Here is a 12,579-nt window from a genome sequence, read left to right on the forward strand (position 1 = left end):
GAACTTTATTAGCTCAAGTAGGTTTATATTTATTTATTATTTTATTTTATTTTATTTCGAGAGAGAGTCTCGCTCTGTCACCAAGGCTGGAGTGCAGTGGCCAGATCTCGGCTCACTGCAAGCTCTGCCTCCTGAGTTCATGCCATTCTCCTGCCTCAGCCTCCTGAGTAGCTGGGACTACAGGCGCCTGCCACCATGCTCGGCTAATTTTTTGTATTTTTATTAGAGACAGGGTTTCACCATATTAGCCAGGATGGTCTCGATCTCCTGACCTTGTGATCCGCCCGCCTCAGCCTCCCAAAGTGCTGGGATTACAGGCATGAGCCACCACACCCAGCCTCAAGTAGGTTTTTAATGAATTTCTTATACTTTTAAAATACAACATTATGGCAATAAAAGACTATTCCACTTTTTTTCTAATCTGGAGAATTGTATTGATTTTTCTAGTATAATTTTCTGGCTCATACCTCCAGTACAATGGTGAATAGTGGTAAAAGTAGAAATTCTCGTCCTGTTTTCAAACTAGCAGATAAAGCCCCTAGTCATTCACCATTAAGTATATTACCTTTTGGTGTGGAGTTTTTCATCTTGGCTCACTGCAGCTTCAACCTCTTAAGCTCAAGTGATCCTCCCACCTTAATTAACTGCCTGAGTAGTTGGGACAACAGGCATACACCACCATGCCCAGATAATTTTTTTAAAAAAATATTTTGTAAAGATAGGGTCTCCCTATATTGTCCAGAATGGTCTTGAACTCCTGGCTTTATGCAGTCTTTCCACCTCAGCCTCCCAAAGTTCTGGGTTACAGGTGTGAGCCACTGCGCCTGGCCAATTTTGGTTTTTCATAGAGGCCTTTTAGCAGGTCTCAGAAGTTTTCTTCTAATAGTTTTCTTGGTGTTCTATCATTCATAGGTGTTGAATTTATCAAACTTTTTCTATTTAAATTATTACATTTTTACTTTATTCAAGTAATATTGTATCATATTAAACCAACATTGCATTGTGAAAATACCCTGCTTAGTCATGGTATGTAATCATTCTTATACCTTTTTGTATTCTTTTTTTTTAATATTTCTGAGAATTTCTGTGTCTAAATAGGATGTTATTTCATAGTCATCTTGTGATTCTTTTGTCTCATTTGGGTATTATGGTATTACTGGCTAATAGATGGATTAAGAAATGTTACCTCTTCTACTGCTTGAAGTTTTTGTAAGAAATTGATGTTTTTCATTAAGTGTTGATGAAATGTACAACTTAAGCAGTTTATAACAGCTATTCTATCTAAAAAGATTTAATTTTTTTGTTATATGGATATAAGTATATTCTATTATATATAATGAAACAATTCATAGGATGTTCTTTCAGTTTACTTTTGTAATCCATTTCTATCAGTATTTTTTATTTCATAGTATGTCATGAACAATATTTTGGGCACTTGACATGGAATAATTTGAAAAAATAGAGAATGAGTCCTGTACTACAATCAATAAATAACTCAAAATTTTCTCCATTTTTAGGATGAAGAATATGAATATAGTTCTGTTACATAATATTTGTGTTTACTGTGTGAGACAAATGAGTTACTGAATGTAAAAATAATTAGTAAAACTGCCCTTTGATTTTGGAATGTATGAAGCAGGCAAATGGCCTACCTTCTATTTTTATCAATATTTAGATAAGACAGAAAAATAAATTTTAATAAGATATACAGAATAATCTTGCATTTGAAGAATGCTATGAAAAAAGATAGTTTGGAGGAGTAGTTAGTATTTGGCTCATATAATGTGTTAGGTACTATTCTAAGCCATTAAACATTTTTGTATGCTTACTACCTAAGAGTTTAAAGTGAAGAAATCAAAGATTCATTGAAAAAGAAAAATTAAATTTTAAAAAAATTGTATTTTTAATTGAAAAATAATAGTTGTATATATCTGTCTACAGTGTAATATTTTGATATATGTTTATATTGTAAAATTATTAAATCAAGTTAATGTCTATAACCTTATATAGTTTTTGTGGTGAAAACATTGAAAATAGTCTTTATAGCAGTTTTGAAATACACATTATTTATTATAGTCACCATTCTGTGCAATTGATCACTAAATCTTATTTCTCCTAATTGAAACTTGGTACACTTTGAAGAACATTTCCCCTCTTTTTATTCACCCCATCTCCTAGCCTCTGTCACATTTTCATTCATATTAGGTAACATTAAGATCATTATGGAAATTAGCTTTTGGTGTCCCACAACTAAATGAACATAAAAAATGTTAACTTTGTTAGGAAGTTATACTAATTAGGCATAGGAATAAATGGCAGCTATTTTTGCCAGTAAACAAAGGATGCCCATTATTTTCAAATATTAGATATAAGTATTTTAGGTGGTAAAGTTTTAGGCCTAAAATACGTTATTGAATTTATTACCCCAGAAACCCAGCAGGTCATATTTTCTGAACATTGTAAATAACAATAGAAATTATTGACTAAAATGTTACCAGCAAGTACTATCTCACCACATGAAAACTGCACTGAAATTTTTTAATTTGTGGTTCAAATGGAAGACTCAAACAGATTCTTTTCATGGATTCATGGAAGTGCTAATGAGGAAGCATGGTGATTGAAGCCAAAAATCTGAATTCAGGTAAATAATTCTGCCAATATTTTCTTTTTTTCTTTTTTTTTTTTTTTTTTTTGAGACAGAGTCTTGCTCTGTCGCCCAGGCTGGAGTGCAGTGGCGCGATCTCCGCTCACTGCAAGCTCCTCCTCCTGGGTTCACGCCATTCTCCTGCCTCAGCCTCCCAAGTAGCTGGGACTACAGGTGCCCGCCACCATGCCCGGCTAATTTTTTGTATTTTTAGTAGAGGCAGGGTTTCACCATACTAGCCGGGATGGTCTCGATCTCCTGACCTCGTGATTTTTCCGCCTCAGCCTCCCAAAGTTCTGGGAATACAGGCGTGAGCCACTGCGCCCAGCCAATTCTGCCAATATTTTCTCAGTGGTGTAGAAAATCAGTAGTTTTGGCCATATATAGGTACTGTTCTCTGAAGTAGAGTACGTTTATTTCAGAAATTAGTGCAAAATGTAAAATCAGTTCCCTAGTATTAAACTCTACAAATTATTATTACTTTACAGTATGTTGAGGAACGGATATGTTCTAAATAAAGTAACTTGAGATTTCTTGTCTGTTATGAAAAAAAATTGTGTAAAATGTGTTTCATGTGTACACTGTTGACATTTGTGCTTGTTGGAAAACTACTATAGATTCTACACATTTTAAATGTAGAAAGGTAAAATTCTCAGAAAGTTACAAGAATTTTAAACGACTGTATATTGTTGAAAGTGAAAGTGAAATATGATAATTTTCCAACTAGAGAAGCAAACCACAGAAACCATTTAGGAAAATAATCAACTGAGAAGTAAGTGCTTCTCTTAGATATGGGTGATCAGAGTTGACAAATCCATGTGGGTAGCCCAACTTGCCATAAAGGAAATTTAAAAAACAAAGACATAAACTGCAGATGTCTCAAATGTAGTATCTCCCATAAGTGAAAAGAAAATTAAAACTTATGTTACACACGGTTATAGGACTTATTTTTTAAATGTTTAAGTCAACACAATGAGAAAAATAGGAAAAAAAAACTGTTAAAGAGCAAAAGACTACAAGCTTGACAAGCCATATTTGAAAAAGAGCCAAATACAAACAGCTGGAAATAGAATCAACCTACTTAATACACAACATACGGGTGAAATATTAAATTAGTCTCAGCTGATGAGATTAGTGAACCGAAATACTGAGCATGATTAATGTAGTTAAAACAGTAAAAAGAGAAAACACCCGCCGACCCCAGCAGAAGGGACTAAGGCCTGGCCCCTGGCCCCCCCAGAGCCCCAGCCTCTAAGGCAGTCTCCAAGGCTTTGGAAGTAGCTTCTGAAGATGAGTTGGTGGGTGAATTCCTGCAGGACCACAGTGTACACCTTGTATCCCCTGCCCCTCAGACCTTCAAGATGGATGAACTCCTGGCTGAGATGCAGCAGATTGAACAGTCAAACTTCCTCCAGGCTCCCCAGAGAGCCCCTGGTGTGGTCGACTTGGCCTTGTCTGAGAACTGGGCCCAGACTGTCTTGCAGCTGGAGATGCTGTGGATGTAATTCAGGATTATAATGAGATAGACTGGTCCCAATCATTCATTTCTGAAGTTACAAACCCCTTGGCCGTTTCCCCCACCCTCTGGGCTGAGGAATATTTGGAGCAATCGGGAGAAGCTGTGGTTGGGACAGCCTAAGAAAGCAGCAGCCACCGATCGTTGGACGACGAATGTCATCCTGAGGAGGATCTGCAGCACATGACCAGTGACTTTGTGGCCAAAGGAGATGACCCCAAATTGGCTAATTCTGAGTGTACATCAGATGCCTGGGTTGACCATTCACAAGACCAGTAAACACAGCTGCCGTTGATAGGGAGTCTAAACGCGCCAAGTCAGCTGCAGAGTTGCAGACAGAGTTGGAGGAGATGGCAAAACGGGATGCTGACACTCACCCCTGGCTTTCTGGCTATGATGACCTCGCATCAGCTTCCTATGATAAGGGGTACCAGTTGGAGGAGGAGAACCCCCTGCGTGATCACCCTCAGCCTTTCAAAGAAGGGCTGCAGTGACTTCAGGAGAGGGCCCTCCCAAATGCTGTGCTGCTTTTTGAGGCAGCTATGCAGCAGGATCCTAAGCACATGGAAGCTTGGCTGTATCTGGGTACCTCCCAGGCAGAGAATGAACAAGAACTGTGAGCCATCAGAGCATTGCAGAGGTGTCTGGAGCTAAAGCCAGATAACCAACAGCACTGATGGCGCCGGCTGCAAGCTTTACCAATGAGCCCCTGCGGTGACAGGCCTGTGAAACCCTGCCACACACCAGCCTGTGCCTATCTGGTGACACCTGTTGAAGAAGGGGCTGGCGGGGCAGCAGTGGGCGCCAGCAAGTGTATGTTGGGATCTCTGATGTCTGATTCCCTGTTTCTTGAAATGAAAGAGCTCTTCCTAGCAACTGTGCAACTGGACCCTACATCCACTGACCCCGAGGTGCAGTGTGGCTTGCACATCCTTTTCAACCTGAGTGGAGAGTCCGACGAGGCCACGAACTGCTTCACAGCTACCCTCAGTGTTCGTCCCAATGACTATTTGCTGTGGAATGAAAACCAGAGTGAAGAAGCAGTAACTGCATACCGCCAGGCCCTTGAGCTCCAGCCTGGCTATATCCAGTCCCGCTATAACCTGGGCATCAGCTGCATCAACCTTGGGGCTCACCGGGAGGCTGCGGAGCACTTTCTGGAGGCCCTGAACGTGTGGAAGAAAAGCCGGGGCCCTCGGGGTGAAGGAGTGCCATGTCGGAGAACACTTGGAGCACCTAACGTTTCACATTGTCTGTGTTAGGCCAGAGCGATGCCTGTGGGGCGGCTGATGCCTGGGATCTGTCCACCCTCCTAACCATGTTTGGCCTGCCCCAGTGACAGTGGGATGGGCTGCCCTGTGGTGTCCGCCTAGATGGGTCCCCACTCTGGATGTGATGTGAGTCCCTCTCCCCAATTGCACCTACCAAGCTGATGGGCTGATGACCATCAGCGGTAAGGCCTTTCAGAAGCTGCCTCAAGATAGGGGTGGGTAGTCCGTGTTCCAGTTCCTAGATAGTCGTAGGAAAACAAGGCTTGTTTTCTCTGAGTCCCTTAGTAATTCAAGGGCTGCACATCCAGCTACAGAGCTCTCTGTTTATCATGCCCGTTCTTGAGGATGCTTTTTGGGTAGGACCCAATGATCTAGGCTAACTGTTGTCATCAGCTGCCATTTCTGATAGGGTCTACCACATTTGCCATGTCTGTCCTTTCCCCCACTGTTACTGGGAATTGGTAATAGTTCAGTGCAAGTAGGAGGTTCATCTGCTGTGCGCCTCTAATGACAGGAAGTTCATCTGCTGTGCACCTCTAATGACAGGAGTTTCATCTGCTGTGCACCTCTAATGACAGGAAGTTCATCTGCTGTGCGCCTCTAATGACAGGAGGTTCATCTGCTGTGCGCCTCTAATGACAGGAGGTTCATCTGCTGTGAGCCTCTAATGACAGGAGGTTCATCTGCTGTGCGCCGCTAATGACAGGAGGTTCATCTGCTGTGCACCTCTAATGATAGGAGGTTCATCTGCTGTGCACCTCCAATGATAGCAGGTTCATCTGCGCCTCCAATGATGACTGCCTGGGATGGGATGTTAGGAGTTGGCCTGGTGGATTGAATTGTTTATTTGGCTCTGCAGAGCTGAGTTTTGGTAGGGGTGCTCATAGTTCCGTCATTCTTGGACCTCTCCTGGCTGAGCTCCGATTCCCTGTGAGCACGATACTGATGCAAAAATGCTGTGTCATCATATCAGCAGTCCTCAGGAGCTGCCAGGGCCAACAGTTACAGAGTGAGTGTGGGGTGGGAGGAAGGTTCACTTGTGAAATGAGGCTGGGTGAGAGCAGGGAGGGACTAGATCAGATGAGATCAAGAGCTCTGTTCTGGGGCCTTGGTGGGAGAACAGAGCAAGTGGGAAGTGGGTGTGATGAGTACAGCAATCCCTCCTCCTCTTAGAGGTATCTGTGAATAGGAATTGGGCTAACTCTTCTAGTAGGTTGGTTCAGAGGTTGCAATCTTGCCAAATTTCTAGCAAAGAGCAGGTTCAGTGTTACCATAAGCCTTGGCTGTACCTCTTGAAATGTTTCTAGGGGACAGCACTGGAAAATCCCCTTCCCCCATATTGTCTCCAGAAGGTGAAAATTGAGGGAAGATGAGGGAGCAGCTTGGATTCTTCTCAGTTGTCCCTTGCATGGGGAGATACACTAACCCCCAGAAATGACTGCTAAGCCTCTTGCCTTGTCTTCAGTGGCTAATGATCAGATATATATATATATATACATATACATATATATATATATTTTTAACTACCATGGTCCCAAGATTCCATTCTGAAATTTATTTTTCTTCTTGTGAATATGTGTAAATGATTTACAAATAAGACTAAAATATTTGTTTAAAAAAAAAAAAAATGAAAAGAAAAGAAAACAGCCAGGCCCGGTGGCTCATACCTGTAATCCCAGAACTTTTGGAGGCTGAGGTGGGCAGATCATGAGGTCAGGAGATCAAGACCAGCCTGGCCATCATAGTGAAACCCTGTCTCTACTAAAAATACAAAAAATTAGCTGGGTATGGTGATAGGCACCTGTAATCCCAGCTACTCCAGAGGCTGAGGCAGAAGAATCGCTTGAACCTGTGAGGCGGAGGTTGTAGTGAGCCAAGATGGCACCATTATACTCCAGCCCAGGCAACACTCCGAGACTCCATCTCAAAAAAAGAAAAACATAAAACAAATACATATATCTATGAAGACTAGAATGCTAGAATGAGAAGGAATAGGACAAATCTCTTTTTTTATGGGATATATTAAAAGAATTTGAGGCTGGGCGCAGTGGCTCACGCCTGTAATCCCAGCACTTTGAGAGGCCAAGGCGGGCGGATCACCTGAGGTCGGGAGTTCGAGACCAGCCTGATCAACATGAAGAAACCCCGTCTCTACTAAAACATACAAAATTAGCCAGGTGTGGTGGCGCATGCCTGTAATCCCAGCTACTCGGGAGGCTGAGGCAGAATTGCTTGAACCCGGGAGGTGGAGGTCGCGGTGAGCCAAGATTGCGCCACTGTACTCCAGCTTGGGCAACGAGCAAAACTCCATCTCCAAAAAAAACAAAAAAAATTCGAATAATGCCTTTAAGAGTTGGTGGTTTGTAAGTTTCTAAACTGAAAACCAGACATAAATCCTTGAATTCAGAAAGGCAGTGTGTCAAAAAGTGAAAAAAAAAATTATTTAAAAGAAATAAGCTGGATAACACCAAAGAGAAGAAAAATACTCAAAATCAGTGTGAGAAAGAGGTAAGTGGTAAAGATGAGAGCAAAATTTCTACAGCTTTTATAAAACCCAAAACATAAATAGGGATGGAGCTAAGAGAAAGTATTTATTAAACCTAGAAGTAGATACTAGGCTAAAATACCTTTAACAAAAAAGGGTAAATTAAAATATATTTTTAAAACCCTGAGTGATTTGTTTACCAATAGGAGCTTTTTAAAAGTGTACTTCAAGAAGAAAAAATAATATTTCATGTATAAGATTAAAAATGAAAGTGTGGCTGGACACGGTGGCTCACACTTGTAATCCCAGCACTTTGGGAGGCCAAGGTGGGTGGATCACGAGGTCAGGAGATGGAGACCAGCCTGGCCAACATAGTGAAACCCGTCTCTACTAAAAATACAAAAATTAGCCAGGCGTGGTGGTGCGTGCTTGTAATCCCAGCTACTCGGGAGGCTGAAGTAGGAGAATCGCTTGAACCCAGGAGGCGGAGGTTGCAGTGAGCCGAGATCATGCCGCTGCACTCCAGCCCGGGCAACAGAGCGAGACTCCATCTCAAAATAAAAGAAAGTCTAAGAGACTTGATTTGGAAATATCAAACCCTGATGGACATTGAACTAAAGAAATTAGACTTTGGCAGCATCAAGCAACTATTTAGATATAATGACATTGCTATTTAATTCATTGCATTTAAGTCAGTTAACAAATCCTGTGCTATTTGCATAGTTTAACTGGTGGCAGAAAAATCTATTTCTCTTCAGAAGATTTTTGTCCCAGTACAACCTTGTTAAAAATGGGTGGCACTTTGATAGAATATTTTTTAGAATATTGATGATTCTTCTGTCAGGACTGATTTGTACCAAAGGACAGACAGTGGCACAGAGAGTGACCACAGGCATCACAGGCATCTGGACATCCGGGATGACTGGGCCATGAACCCACCACATGGTTAAGGAGGATGAAGTAATAATGTCCACTGAGTACGTGACCACAGAGCAACTCACCAGAAGACACAGGCTGGTCTGCGTGGCCCTTTTCTCTGGGGAGGCTCTTGGGGAGCGGCTGATGTTGCAAAGCCTCCAGTATCACCTCTCATGCCTGAACAAGAGAATGACCGTGTACGTACTGGAGAGCAGCATGATTCCTACAAAGAAAATATTCTGAAATTACATTAGAATAAAAATCAGTCCCCTGAAGATGGAGCTCGTTGGAGAAAGTGAGCAGAAGTCACTGACACTCGGTAAATTGAATTGGTCTGGGTCACATTGAAATAAGCTACAGTGCAGATGATCGTGCTACTACTGGAAGATAATTTATGTTTTTAAGTCTCACCTACCACAAGATGCTAGGGCTGATGGTGATGGCCTGGAGCATGCTCAGGAGGCAGGTGGTGGTGATGGCCAGACCCCTCATCACCCTGTTCATGGAGAATAATGCTTGACATTTGAAGTTCTTCCAAAAATTCAGTGACTCAAACACCGTCTAAAGAGAAAAAAATCCACTACAGTGGGGTGCATCATTGACTGAACAAAAGTCAAGTGACAGGTGATCAGGTCTGTGTGCTTCAGCCTGTGATCCAGGAGTGTGAAGATGAAGAAGAAAAGGAGAAAGGTGTTGACTGGGACTGCAATGTCAGCTTGAAAATAGAAAGTATTTTTTAGTAATTACATAAGCCAAAATTGTGTTCTTAATAATGAACTTTATGTATTTTTCACATTTTACCTTTTTTTCTTTTTCAAGACAGGGTCTTGCTCTGTCACCCAGGCTGAAGTGCATTCTGGGCCCCCTGGGCTCAAGTGGCCGCCTGCCTCCGTCTCCCAAACAGCTAGGATTCCAGGTGCAGCTAATTGTTAAAAAATTTGTAGTGGGGATGGAGTCTCGCTATGCTGCCAGGCTTGTCTTGAACTCTTGGCCTAAAGTGATTCTCCTGCCTTGGCCTCTCAAAGCACTAGAATTACAGGTGTGAGCTACTTCACCTGGCCAGAAATTGGCTTTGTACATCAGAAAAACCCGAAAAAACTCACTTCATCATTATTAATTCTGCATTAGTCAAAATTATCACAAATCACTTTTATTGTTTTATCCTCTTAATCTTGATAAGCTCTATCTCATATAAATTCTTGATAATCCAGCCTCTGCATCATTTTCTACACCAATTAATATGTGAAATACCAACACATTCACGGTCTTCCCCTTATGAGATGCACACTATCTATTCCTGGGTATAGATACCCATGGTACCTGGGCATCCCTCTTTAGAAATCGTATCTTTGTTCTGCATTCTTATTTTATATTTAGCACATTGATGCTACAAATATATAAAATTACCCAATCATATGTGCACAGTGGAACTGAATAAAATTTATGCTAATAGGGAAAGAATCACCAAAACAGTTGAAAAAATAATATCTAGTTGTCTTTCTGACATGCCGACCTTTCAACGCTTTTAATTCTTCGTCTCTCACATTTTGAACCTTTGTGATTAGACATTTGAACCTACCATAGTAATTTAGGATAGTATCCTTATTTTTCACCAACAAATTAGCAATTTTGATCCCATGTGCAACTTCTCATACCCATTGCCATGGAATGTATATTTGCTGTATCTGAGAATTAGAACATGGACACCTTTGGAGGGCATTATTGTGCTTACCAAACCCTATTAGCTGTATCACATAAAAATAGCTCTGGCTCTCTTACAGTTTAGTTTCCATCTCAAAAATAAATTATCTACATCTCAACAGAGGATCCCCAATGTCCAGCTCTGAATTGTCAAGAGAATAACACTAGTTGTAATCACTTTGTGACAACCATAAAGTTGCATCAAAATGATCAAATGTTGATCCTTTTCTTGAGATTCCACTTAATACAGAGATCTCCTCTTTTGCTTTGAAAACTTATTTCTCCAATAGTAAAGGTAATTTCCCTCTAGTTTTATTAGGATATCTGTAATATCAGAACACCTGGCATAATTTCACTGAGCAATTTTGAAATTACTCTCTAATGTTATGGCCAAGGTGCAGGCATAATTGTTTTATCAAATTAATCCAGTGATTAGAACAAGTCAACTTAATGATACAAAAAATTAGAAAACCATTCCACACCGCTCAGTTTTTTTCTGAGATGACAGCTGTCCAATTATATTTTAAAGGTCACTTATCACAATACCATCCCAGGTATGGAGCTATAGGTGATAGATTAGCTAGATGTAGATATCTCCATGCAGAAATGGTGACAATTAGTATTTTTGGCTCTTACTCAGAAATTAACAGCTAAGGTAGAAAATTTCTCTAAAACAACCTCATATGTATGAGCTAATCATTTCAACCTCATATGTTGAAATGATTGTTAATACATCTTCAAAATCTTAGTAAAGGAACACACTTCCAGAACCAAACAACTGACAGTTCCATGAACATGCACCTTAACCCTCAGCACAACTTGGTTTTGCTGTCATGATAAAACCAGGAAAAGAGCCAGGACATCGTTGATTTAAGGGCTTAATGGTCTCTCTTTTGGGGATTATAGCTCCAGTAAAAGAATACTTGGACATGGACTATTAATATATGTGCAATTATTTATAAACTACATGTCCATATAAATTTGTTAATAAAACACATGGAAGCCGTATAACAGAAAGAGATAAAATAGGAAATCTGATGTTTTATTCTCTTACCCTAAGATAGATTTAGCTCATCCCATGTATTTCACACCCTTCTCTCTACAAATAAGGATCACATGCTGAAAAATACTTTATCTGCTGAATCATCAGATGGAGTCTCTCTCCAACAAGTCTCTTGAGGTCACTGGTGTTGAGACTACACAAGAAAGGATCACAATACTGTGGATTAGAATTGACAGCTAAAGTATATTATTTTCATTATTCCTTTTGGAAATTTATCTCTCAGAATCTAACTACTGACCATTGTCAAAGACATATTTGTGCACTCAAAAGTCATTTGTCGTTTATTTAAATTTTAAAGTTAATTTTCTGTCCTATTTTTTACTTGATGAATCTGGCAACTTCACTATGAATCACAGGATTTACCATAATATGGTACTGACCTGGGAGAAACAATATAGAAGAACATAATCAGAGAGCTTTTCTGTAGGTGGGTCAGAGTGCAAAGGACTGTTGGGTCCTACCTGATACATTAAAAACTGATCAATCTAAATGCATATCTCAGCCCTCACTATGAGAAGTGACAGCCATGGGTGGCTGGGGCTGAGGGTGAAGCTCCCGAGCCCTCTCAGGAAACAGATAATGCAGATCGATCAAGTTCATCCTCATGTTGGCTTTCACCTCAGACTATTCTAAATATTGTAAGTCCCAGGTATTTACGTAATTATGAATAATGATGGGAAAAATTTATCATTAAATGAACAAGAAACGAAAGACTGATTATAAAGTCTGTGAGCTTAATCGACACCGCTGAAGAAAAGAGGAGTGTACTGGAATGAAAAAGCCATTTACACAAATCCACAAGCAATTTTACATGCAATTAATGTGTTCTTTGAAAAAAAAAAGGTTTGCTGAGACCTCTCTCCTCAACTATATTACAATATATAATTTGTATTGTTGTTTATGATAGATGGTGTCATTTTATAAATGACTGTACAGTGATCATTGTGGTCATTTAAGAATATAATCTTTATGATAAAAGTA

At 40.3% G+C, this 12,579-nt stretch overlaps 2 pseudogenes; one reads left to right on the top strand and one right to left on the bottom strand.

Moving 5' to 3' along the window:
* Nucleotides 1-3,791: 3,791 nt before the first annotated feature.
* Nucleotides 3,792-12,579, top strand: LOC129058121 (peroxisomal targeting signal 1 receptor-like; annotated as a pseudogene).
* Nucleotides 8,609-9,583, bottom strand: PONPYGV1R-PS1802 (vomeronasal 1 receptor ponPygV1R-ps1802 pseudogene; annotated as a pseudogene).

The sequence above is a fragment of the Pongo abelii genome, chromosome 1 (genome assembly GCF_028885655.2).
Source record: "Pongo abelii isolate AG06213 chromosome 1, NHGRI_mPonAbe1-v2.0_pri, whole genome shotgun sequence".
In the NCBI taxonomy this organism is placed as follows: domain Eukaryota; kingdom Metazoa; phylum Chordata; class Mammalia; order Primates; family Hominidae; genus Pongo; species Pongo abelii.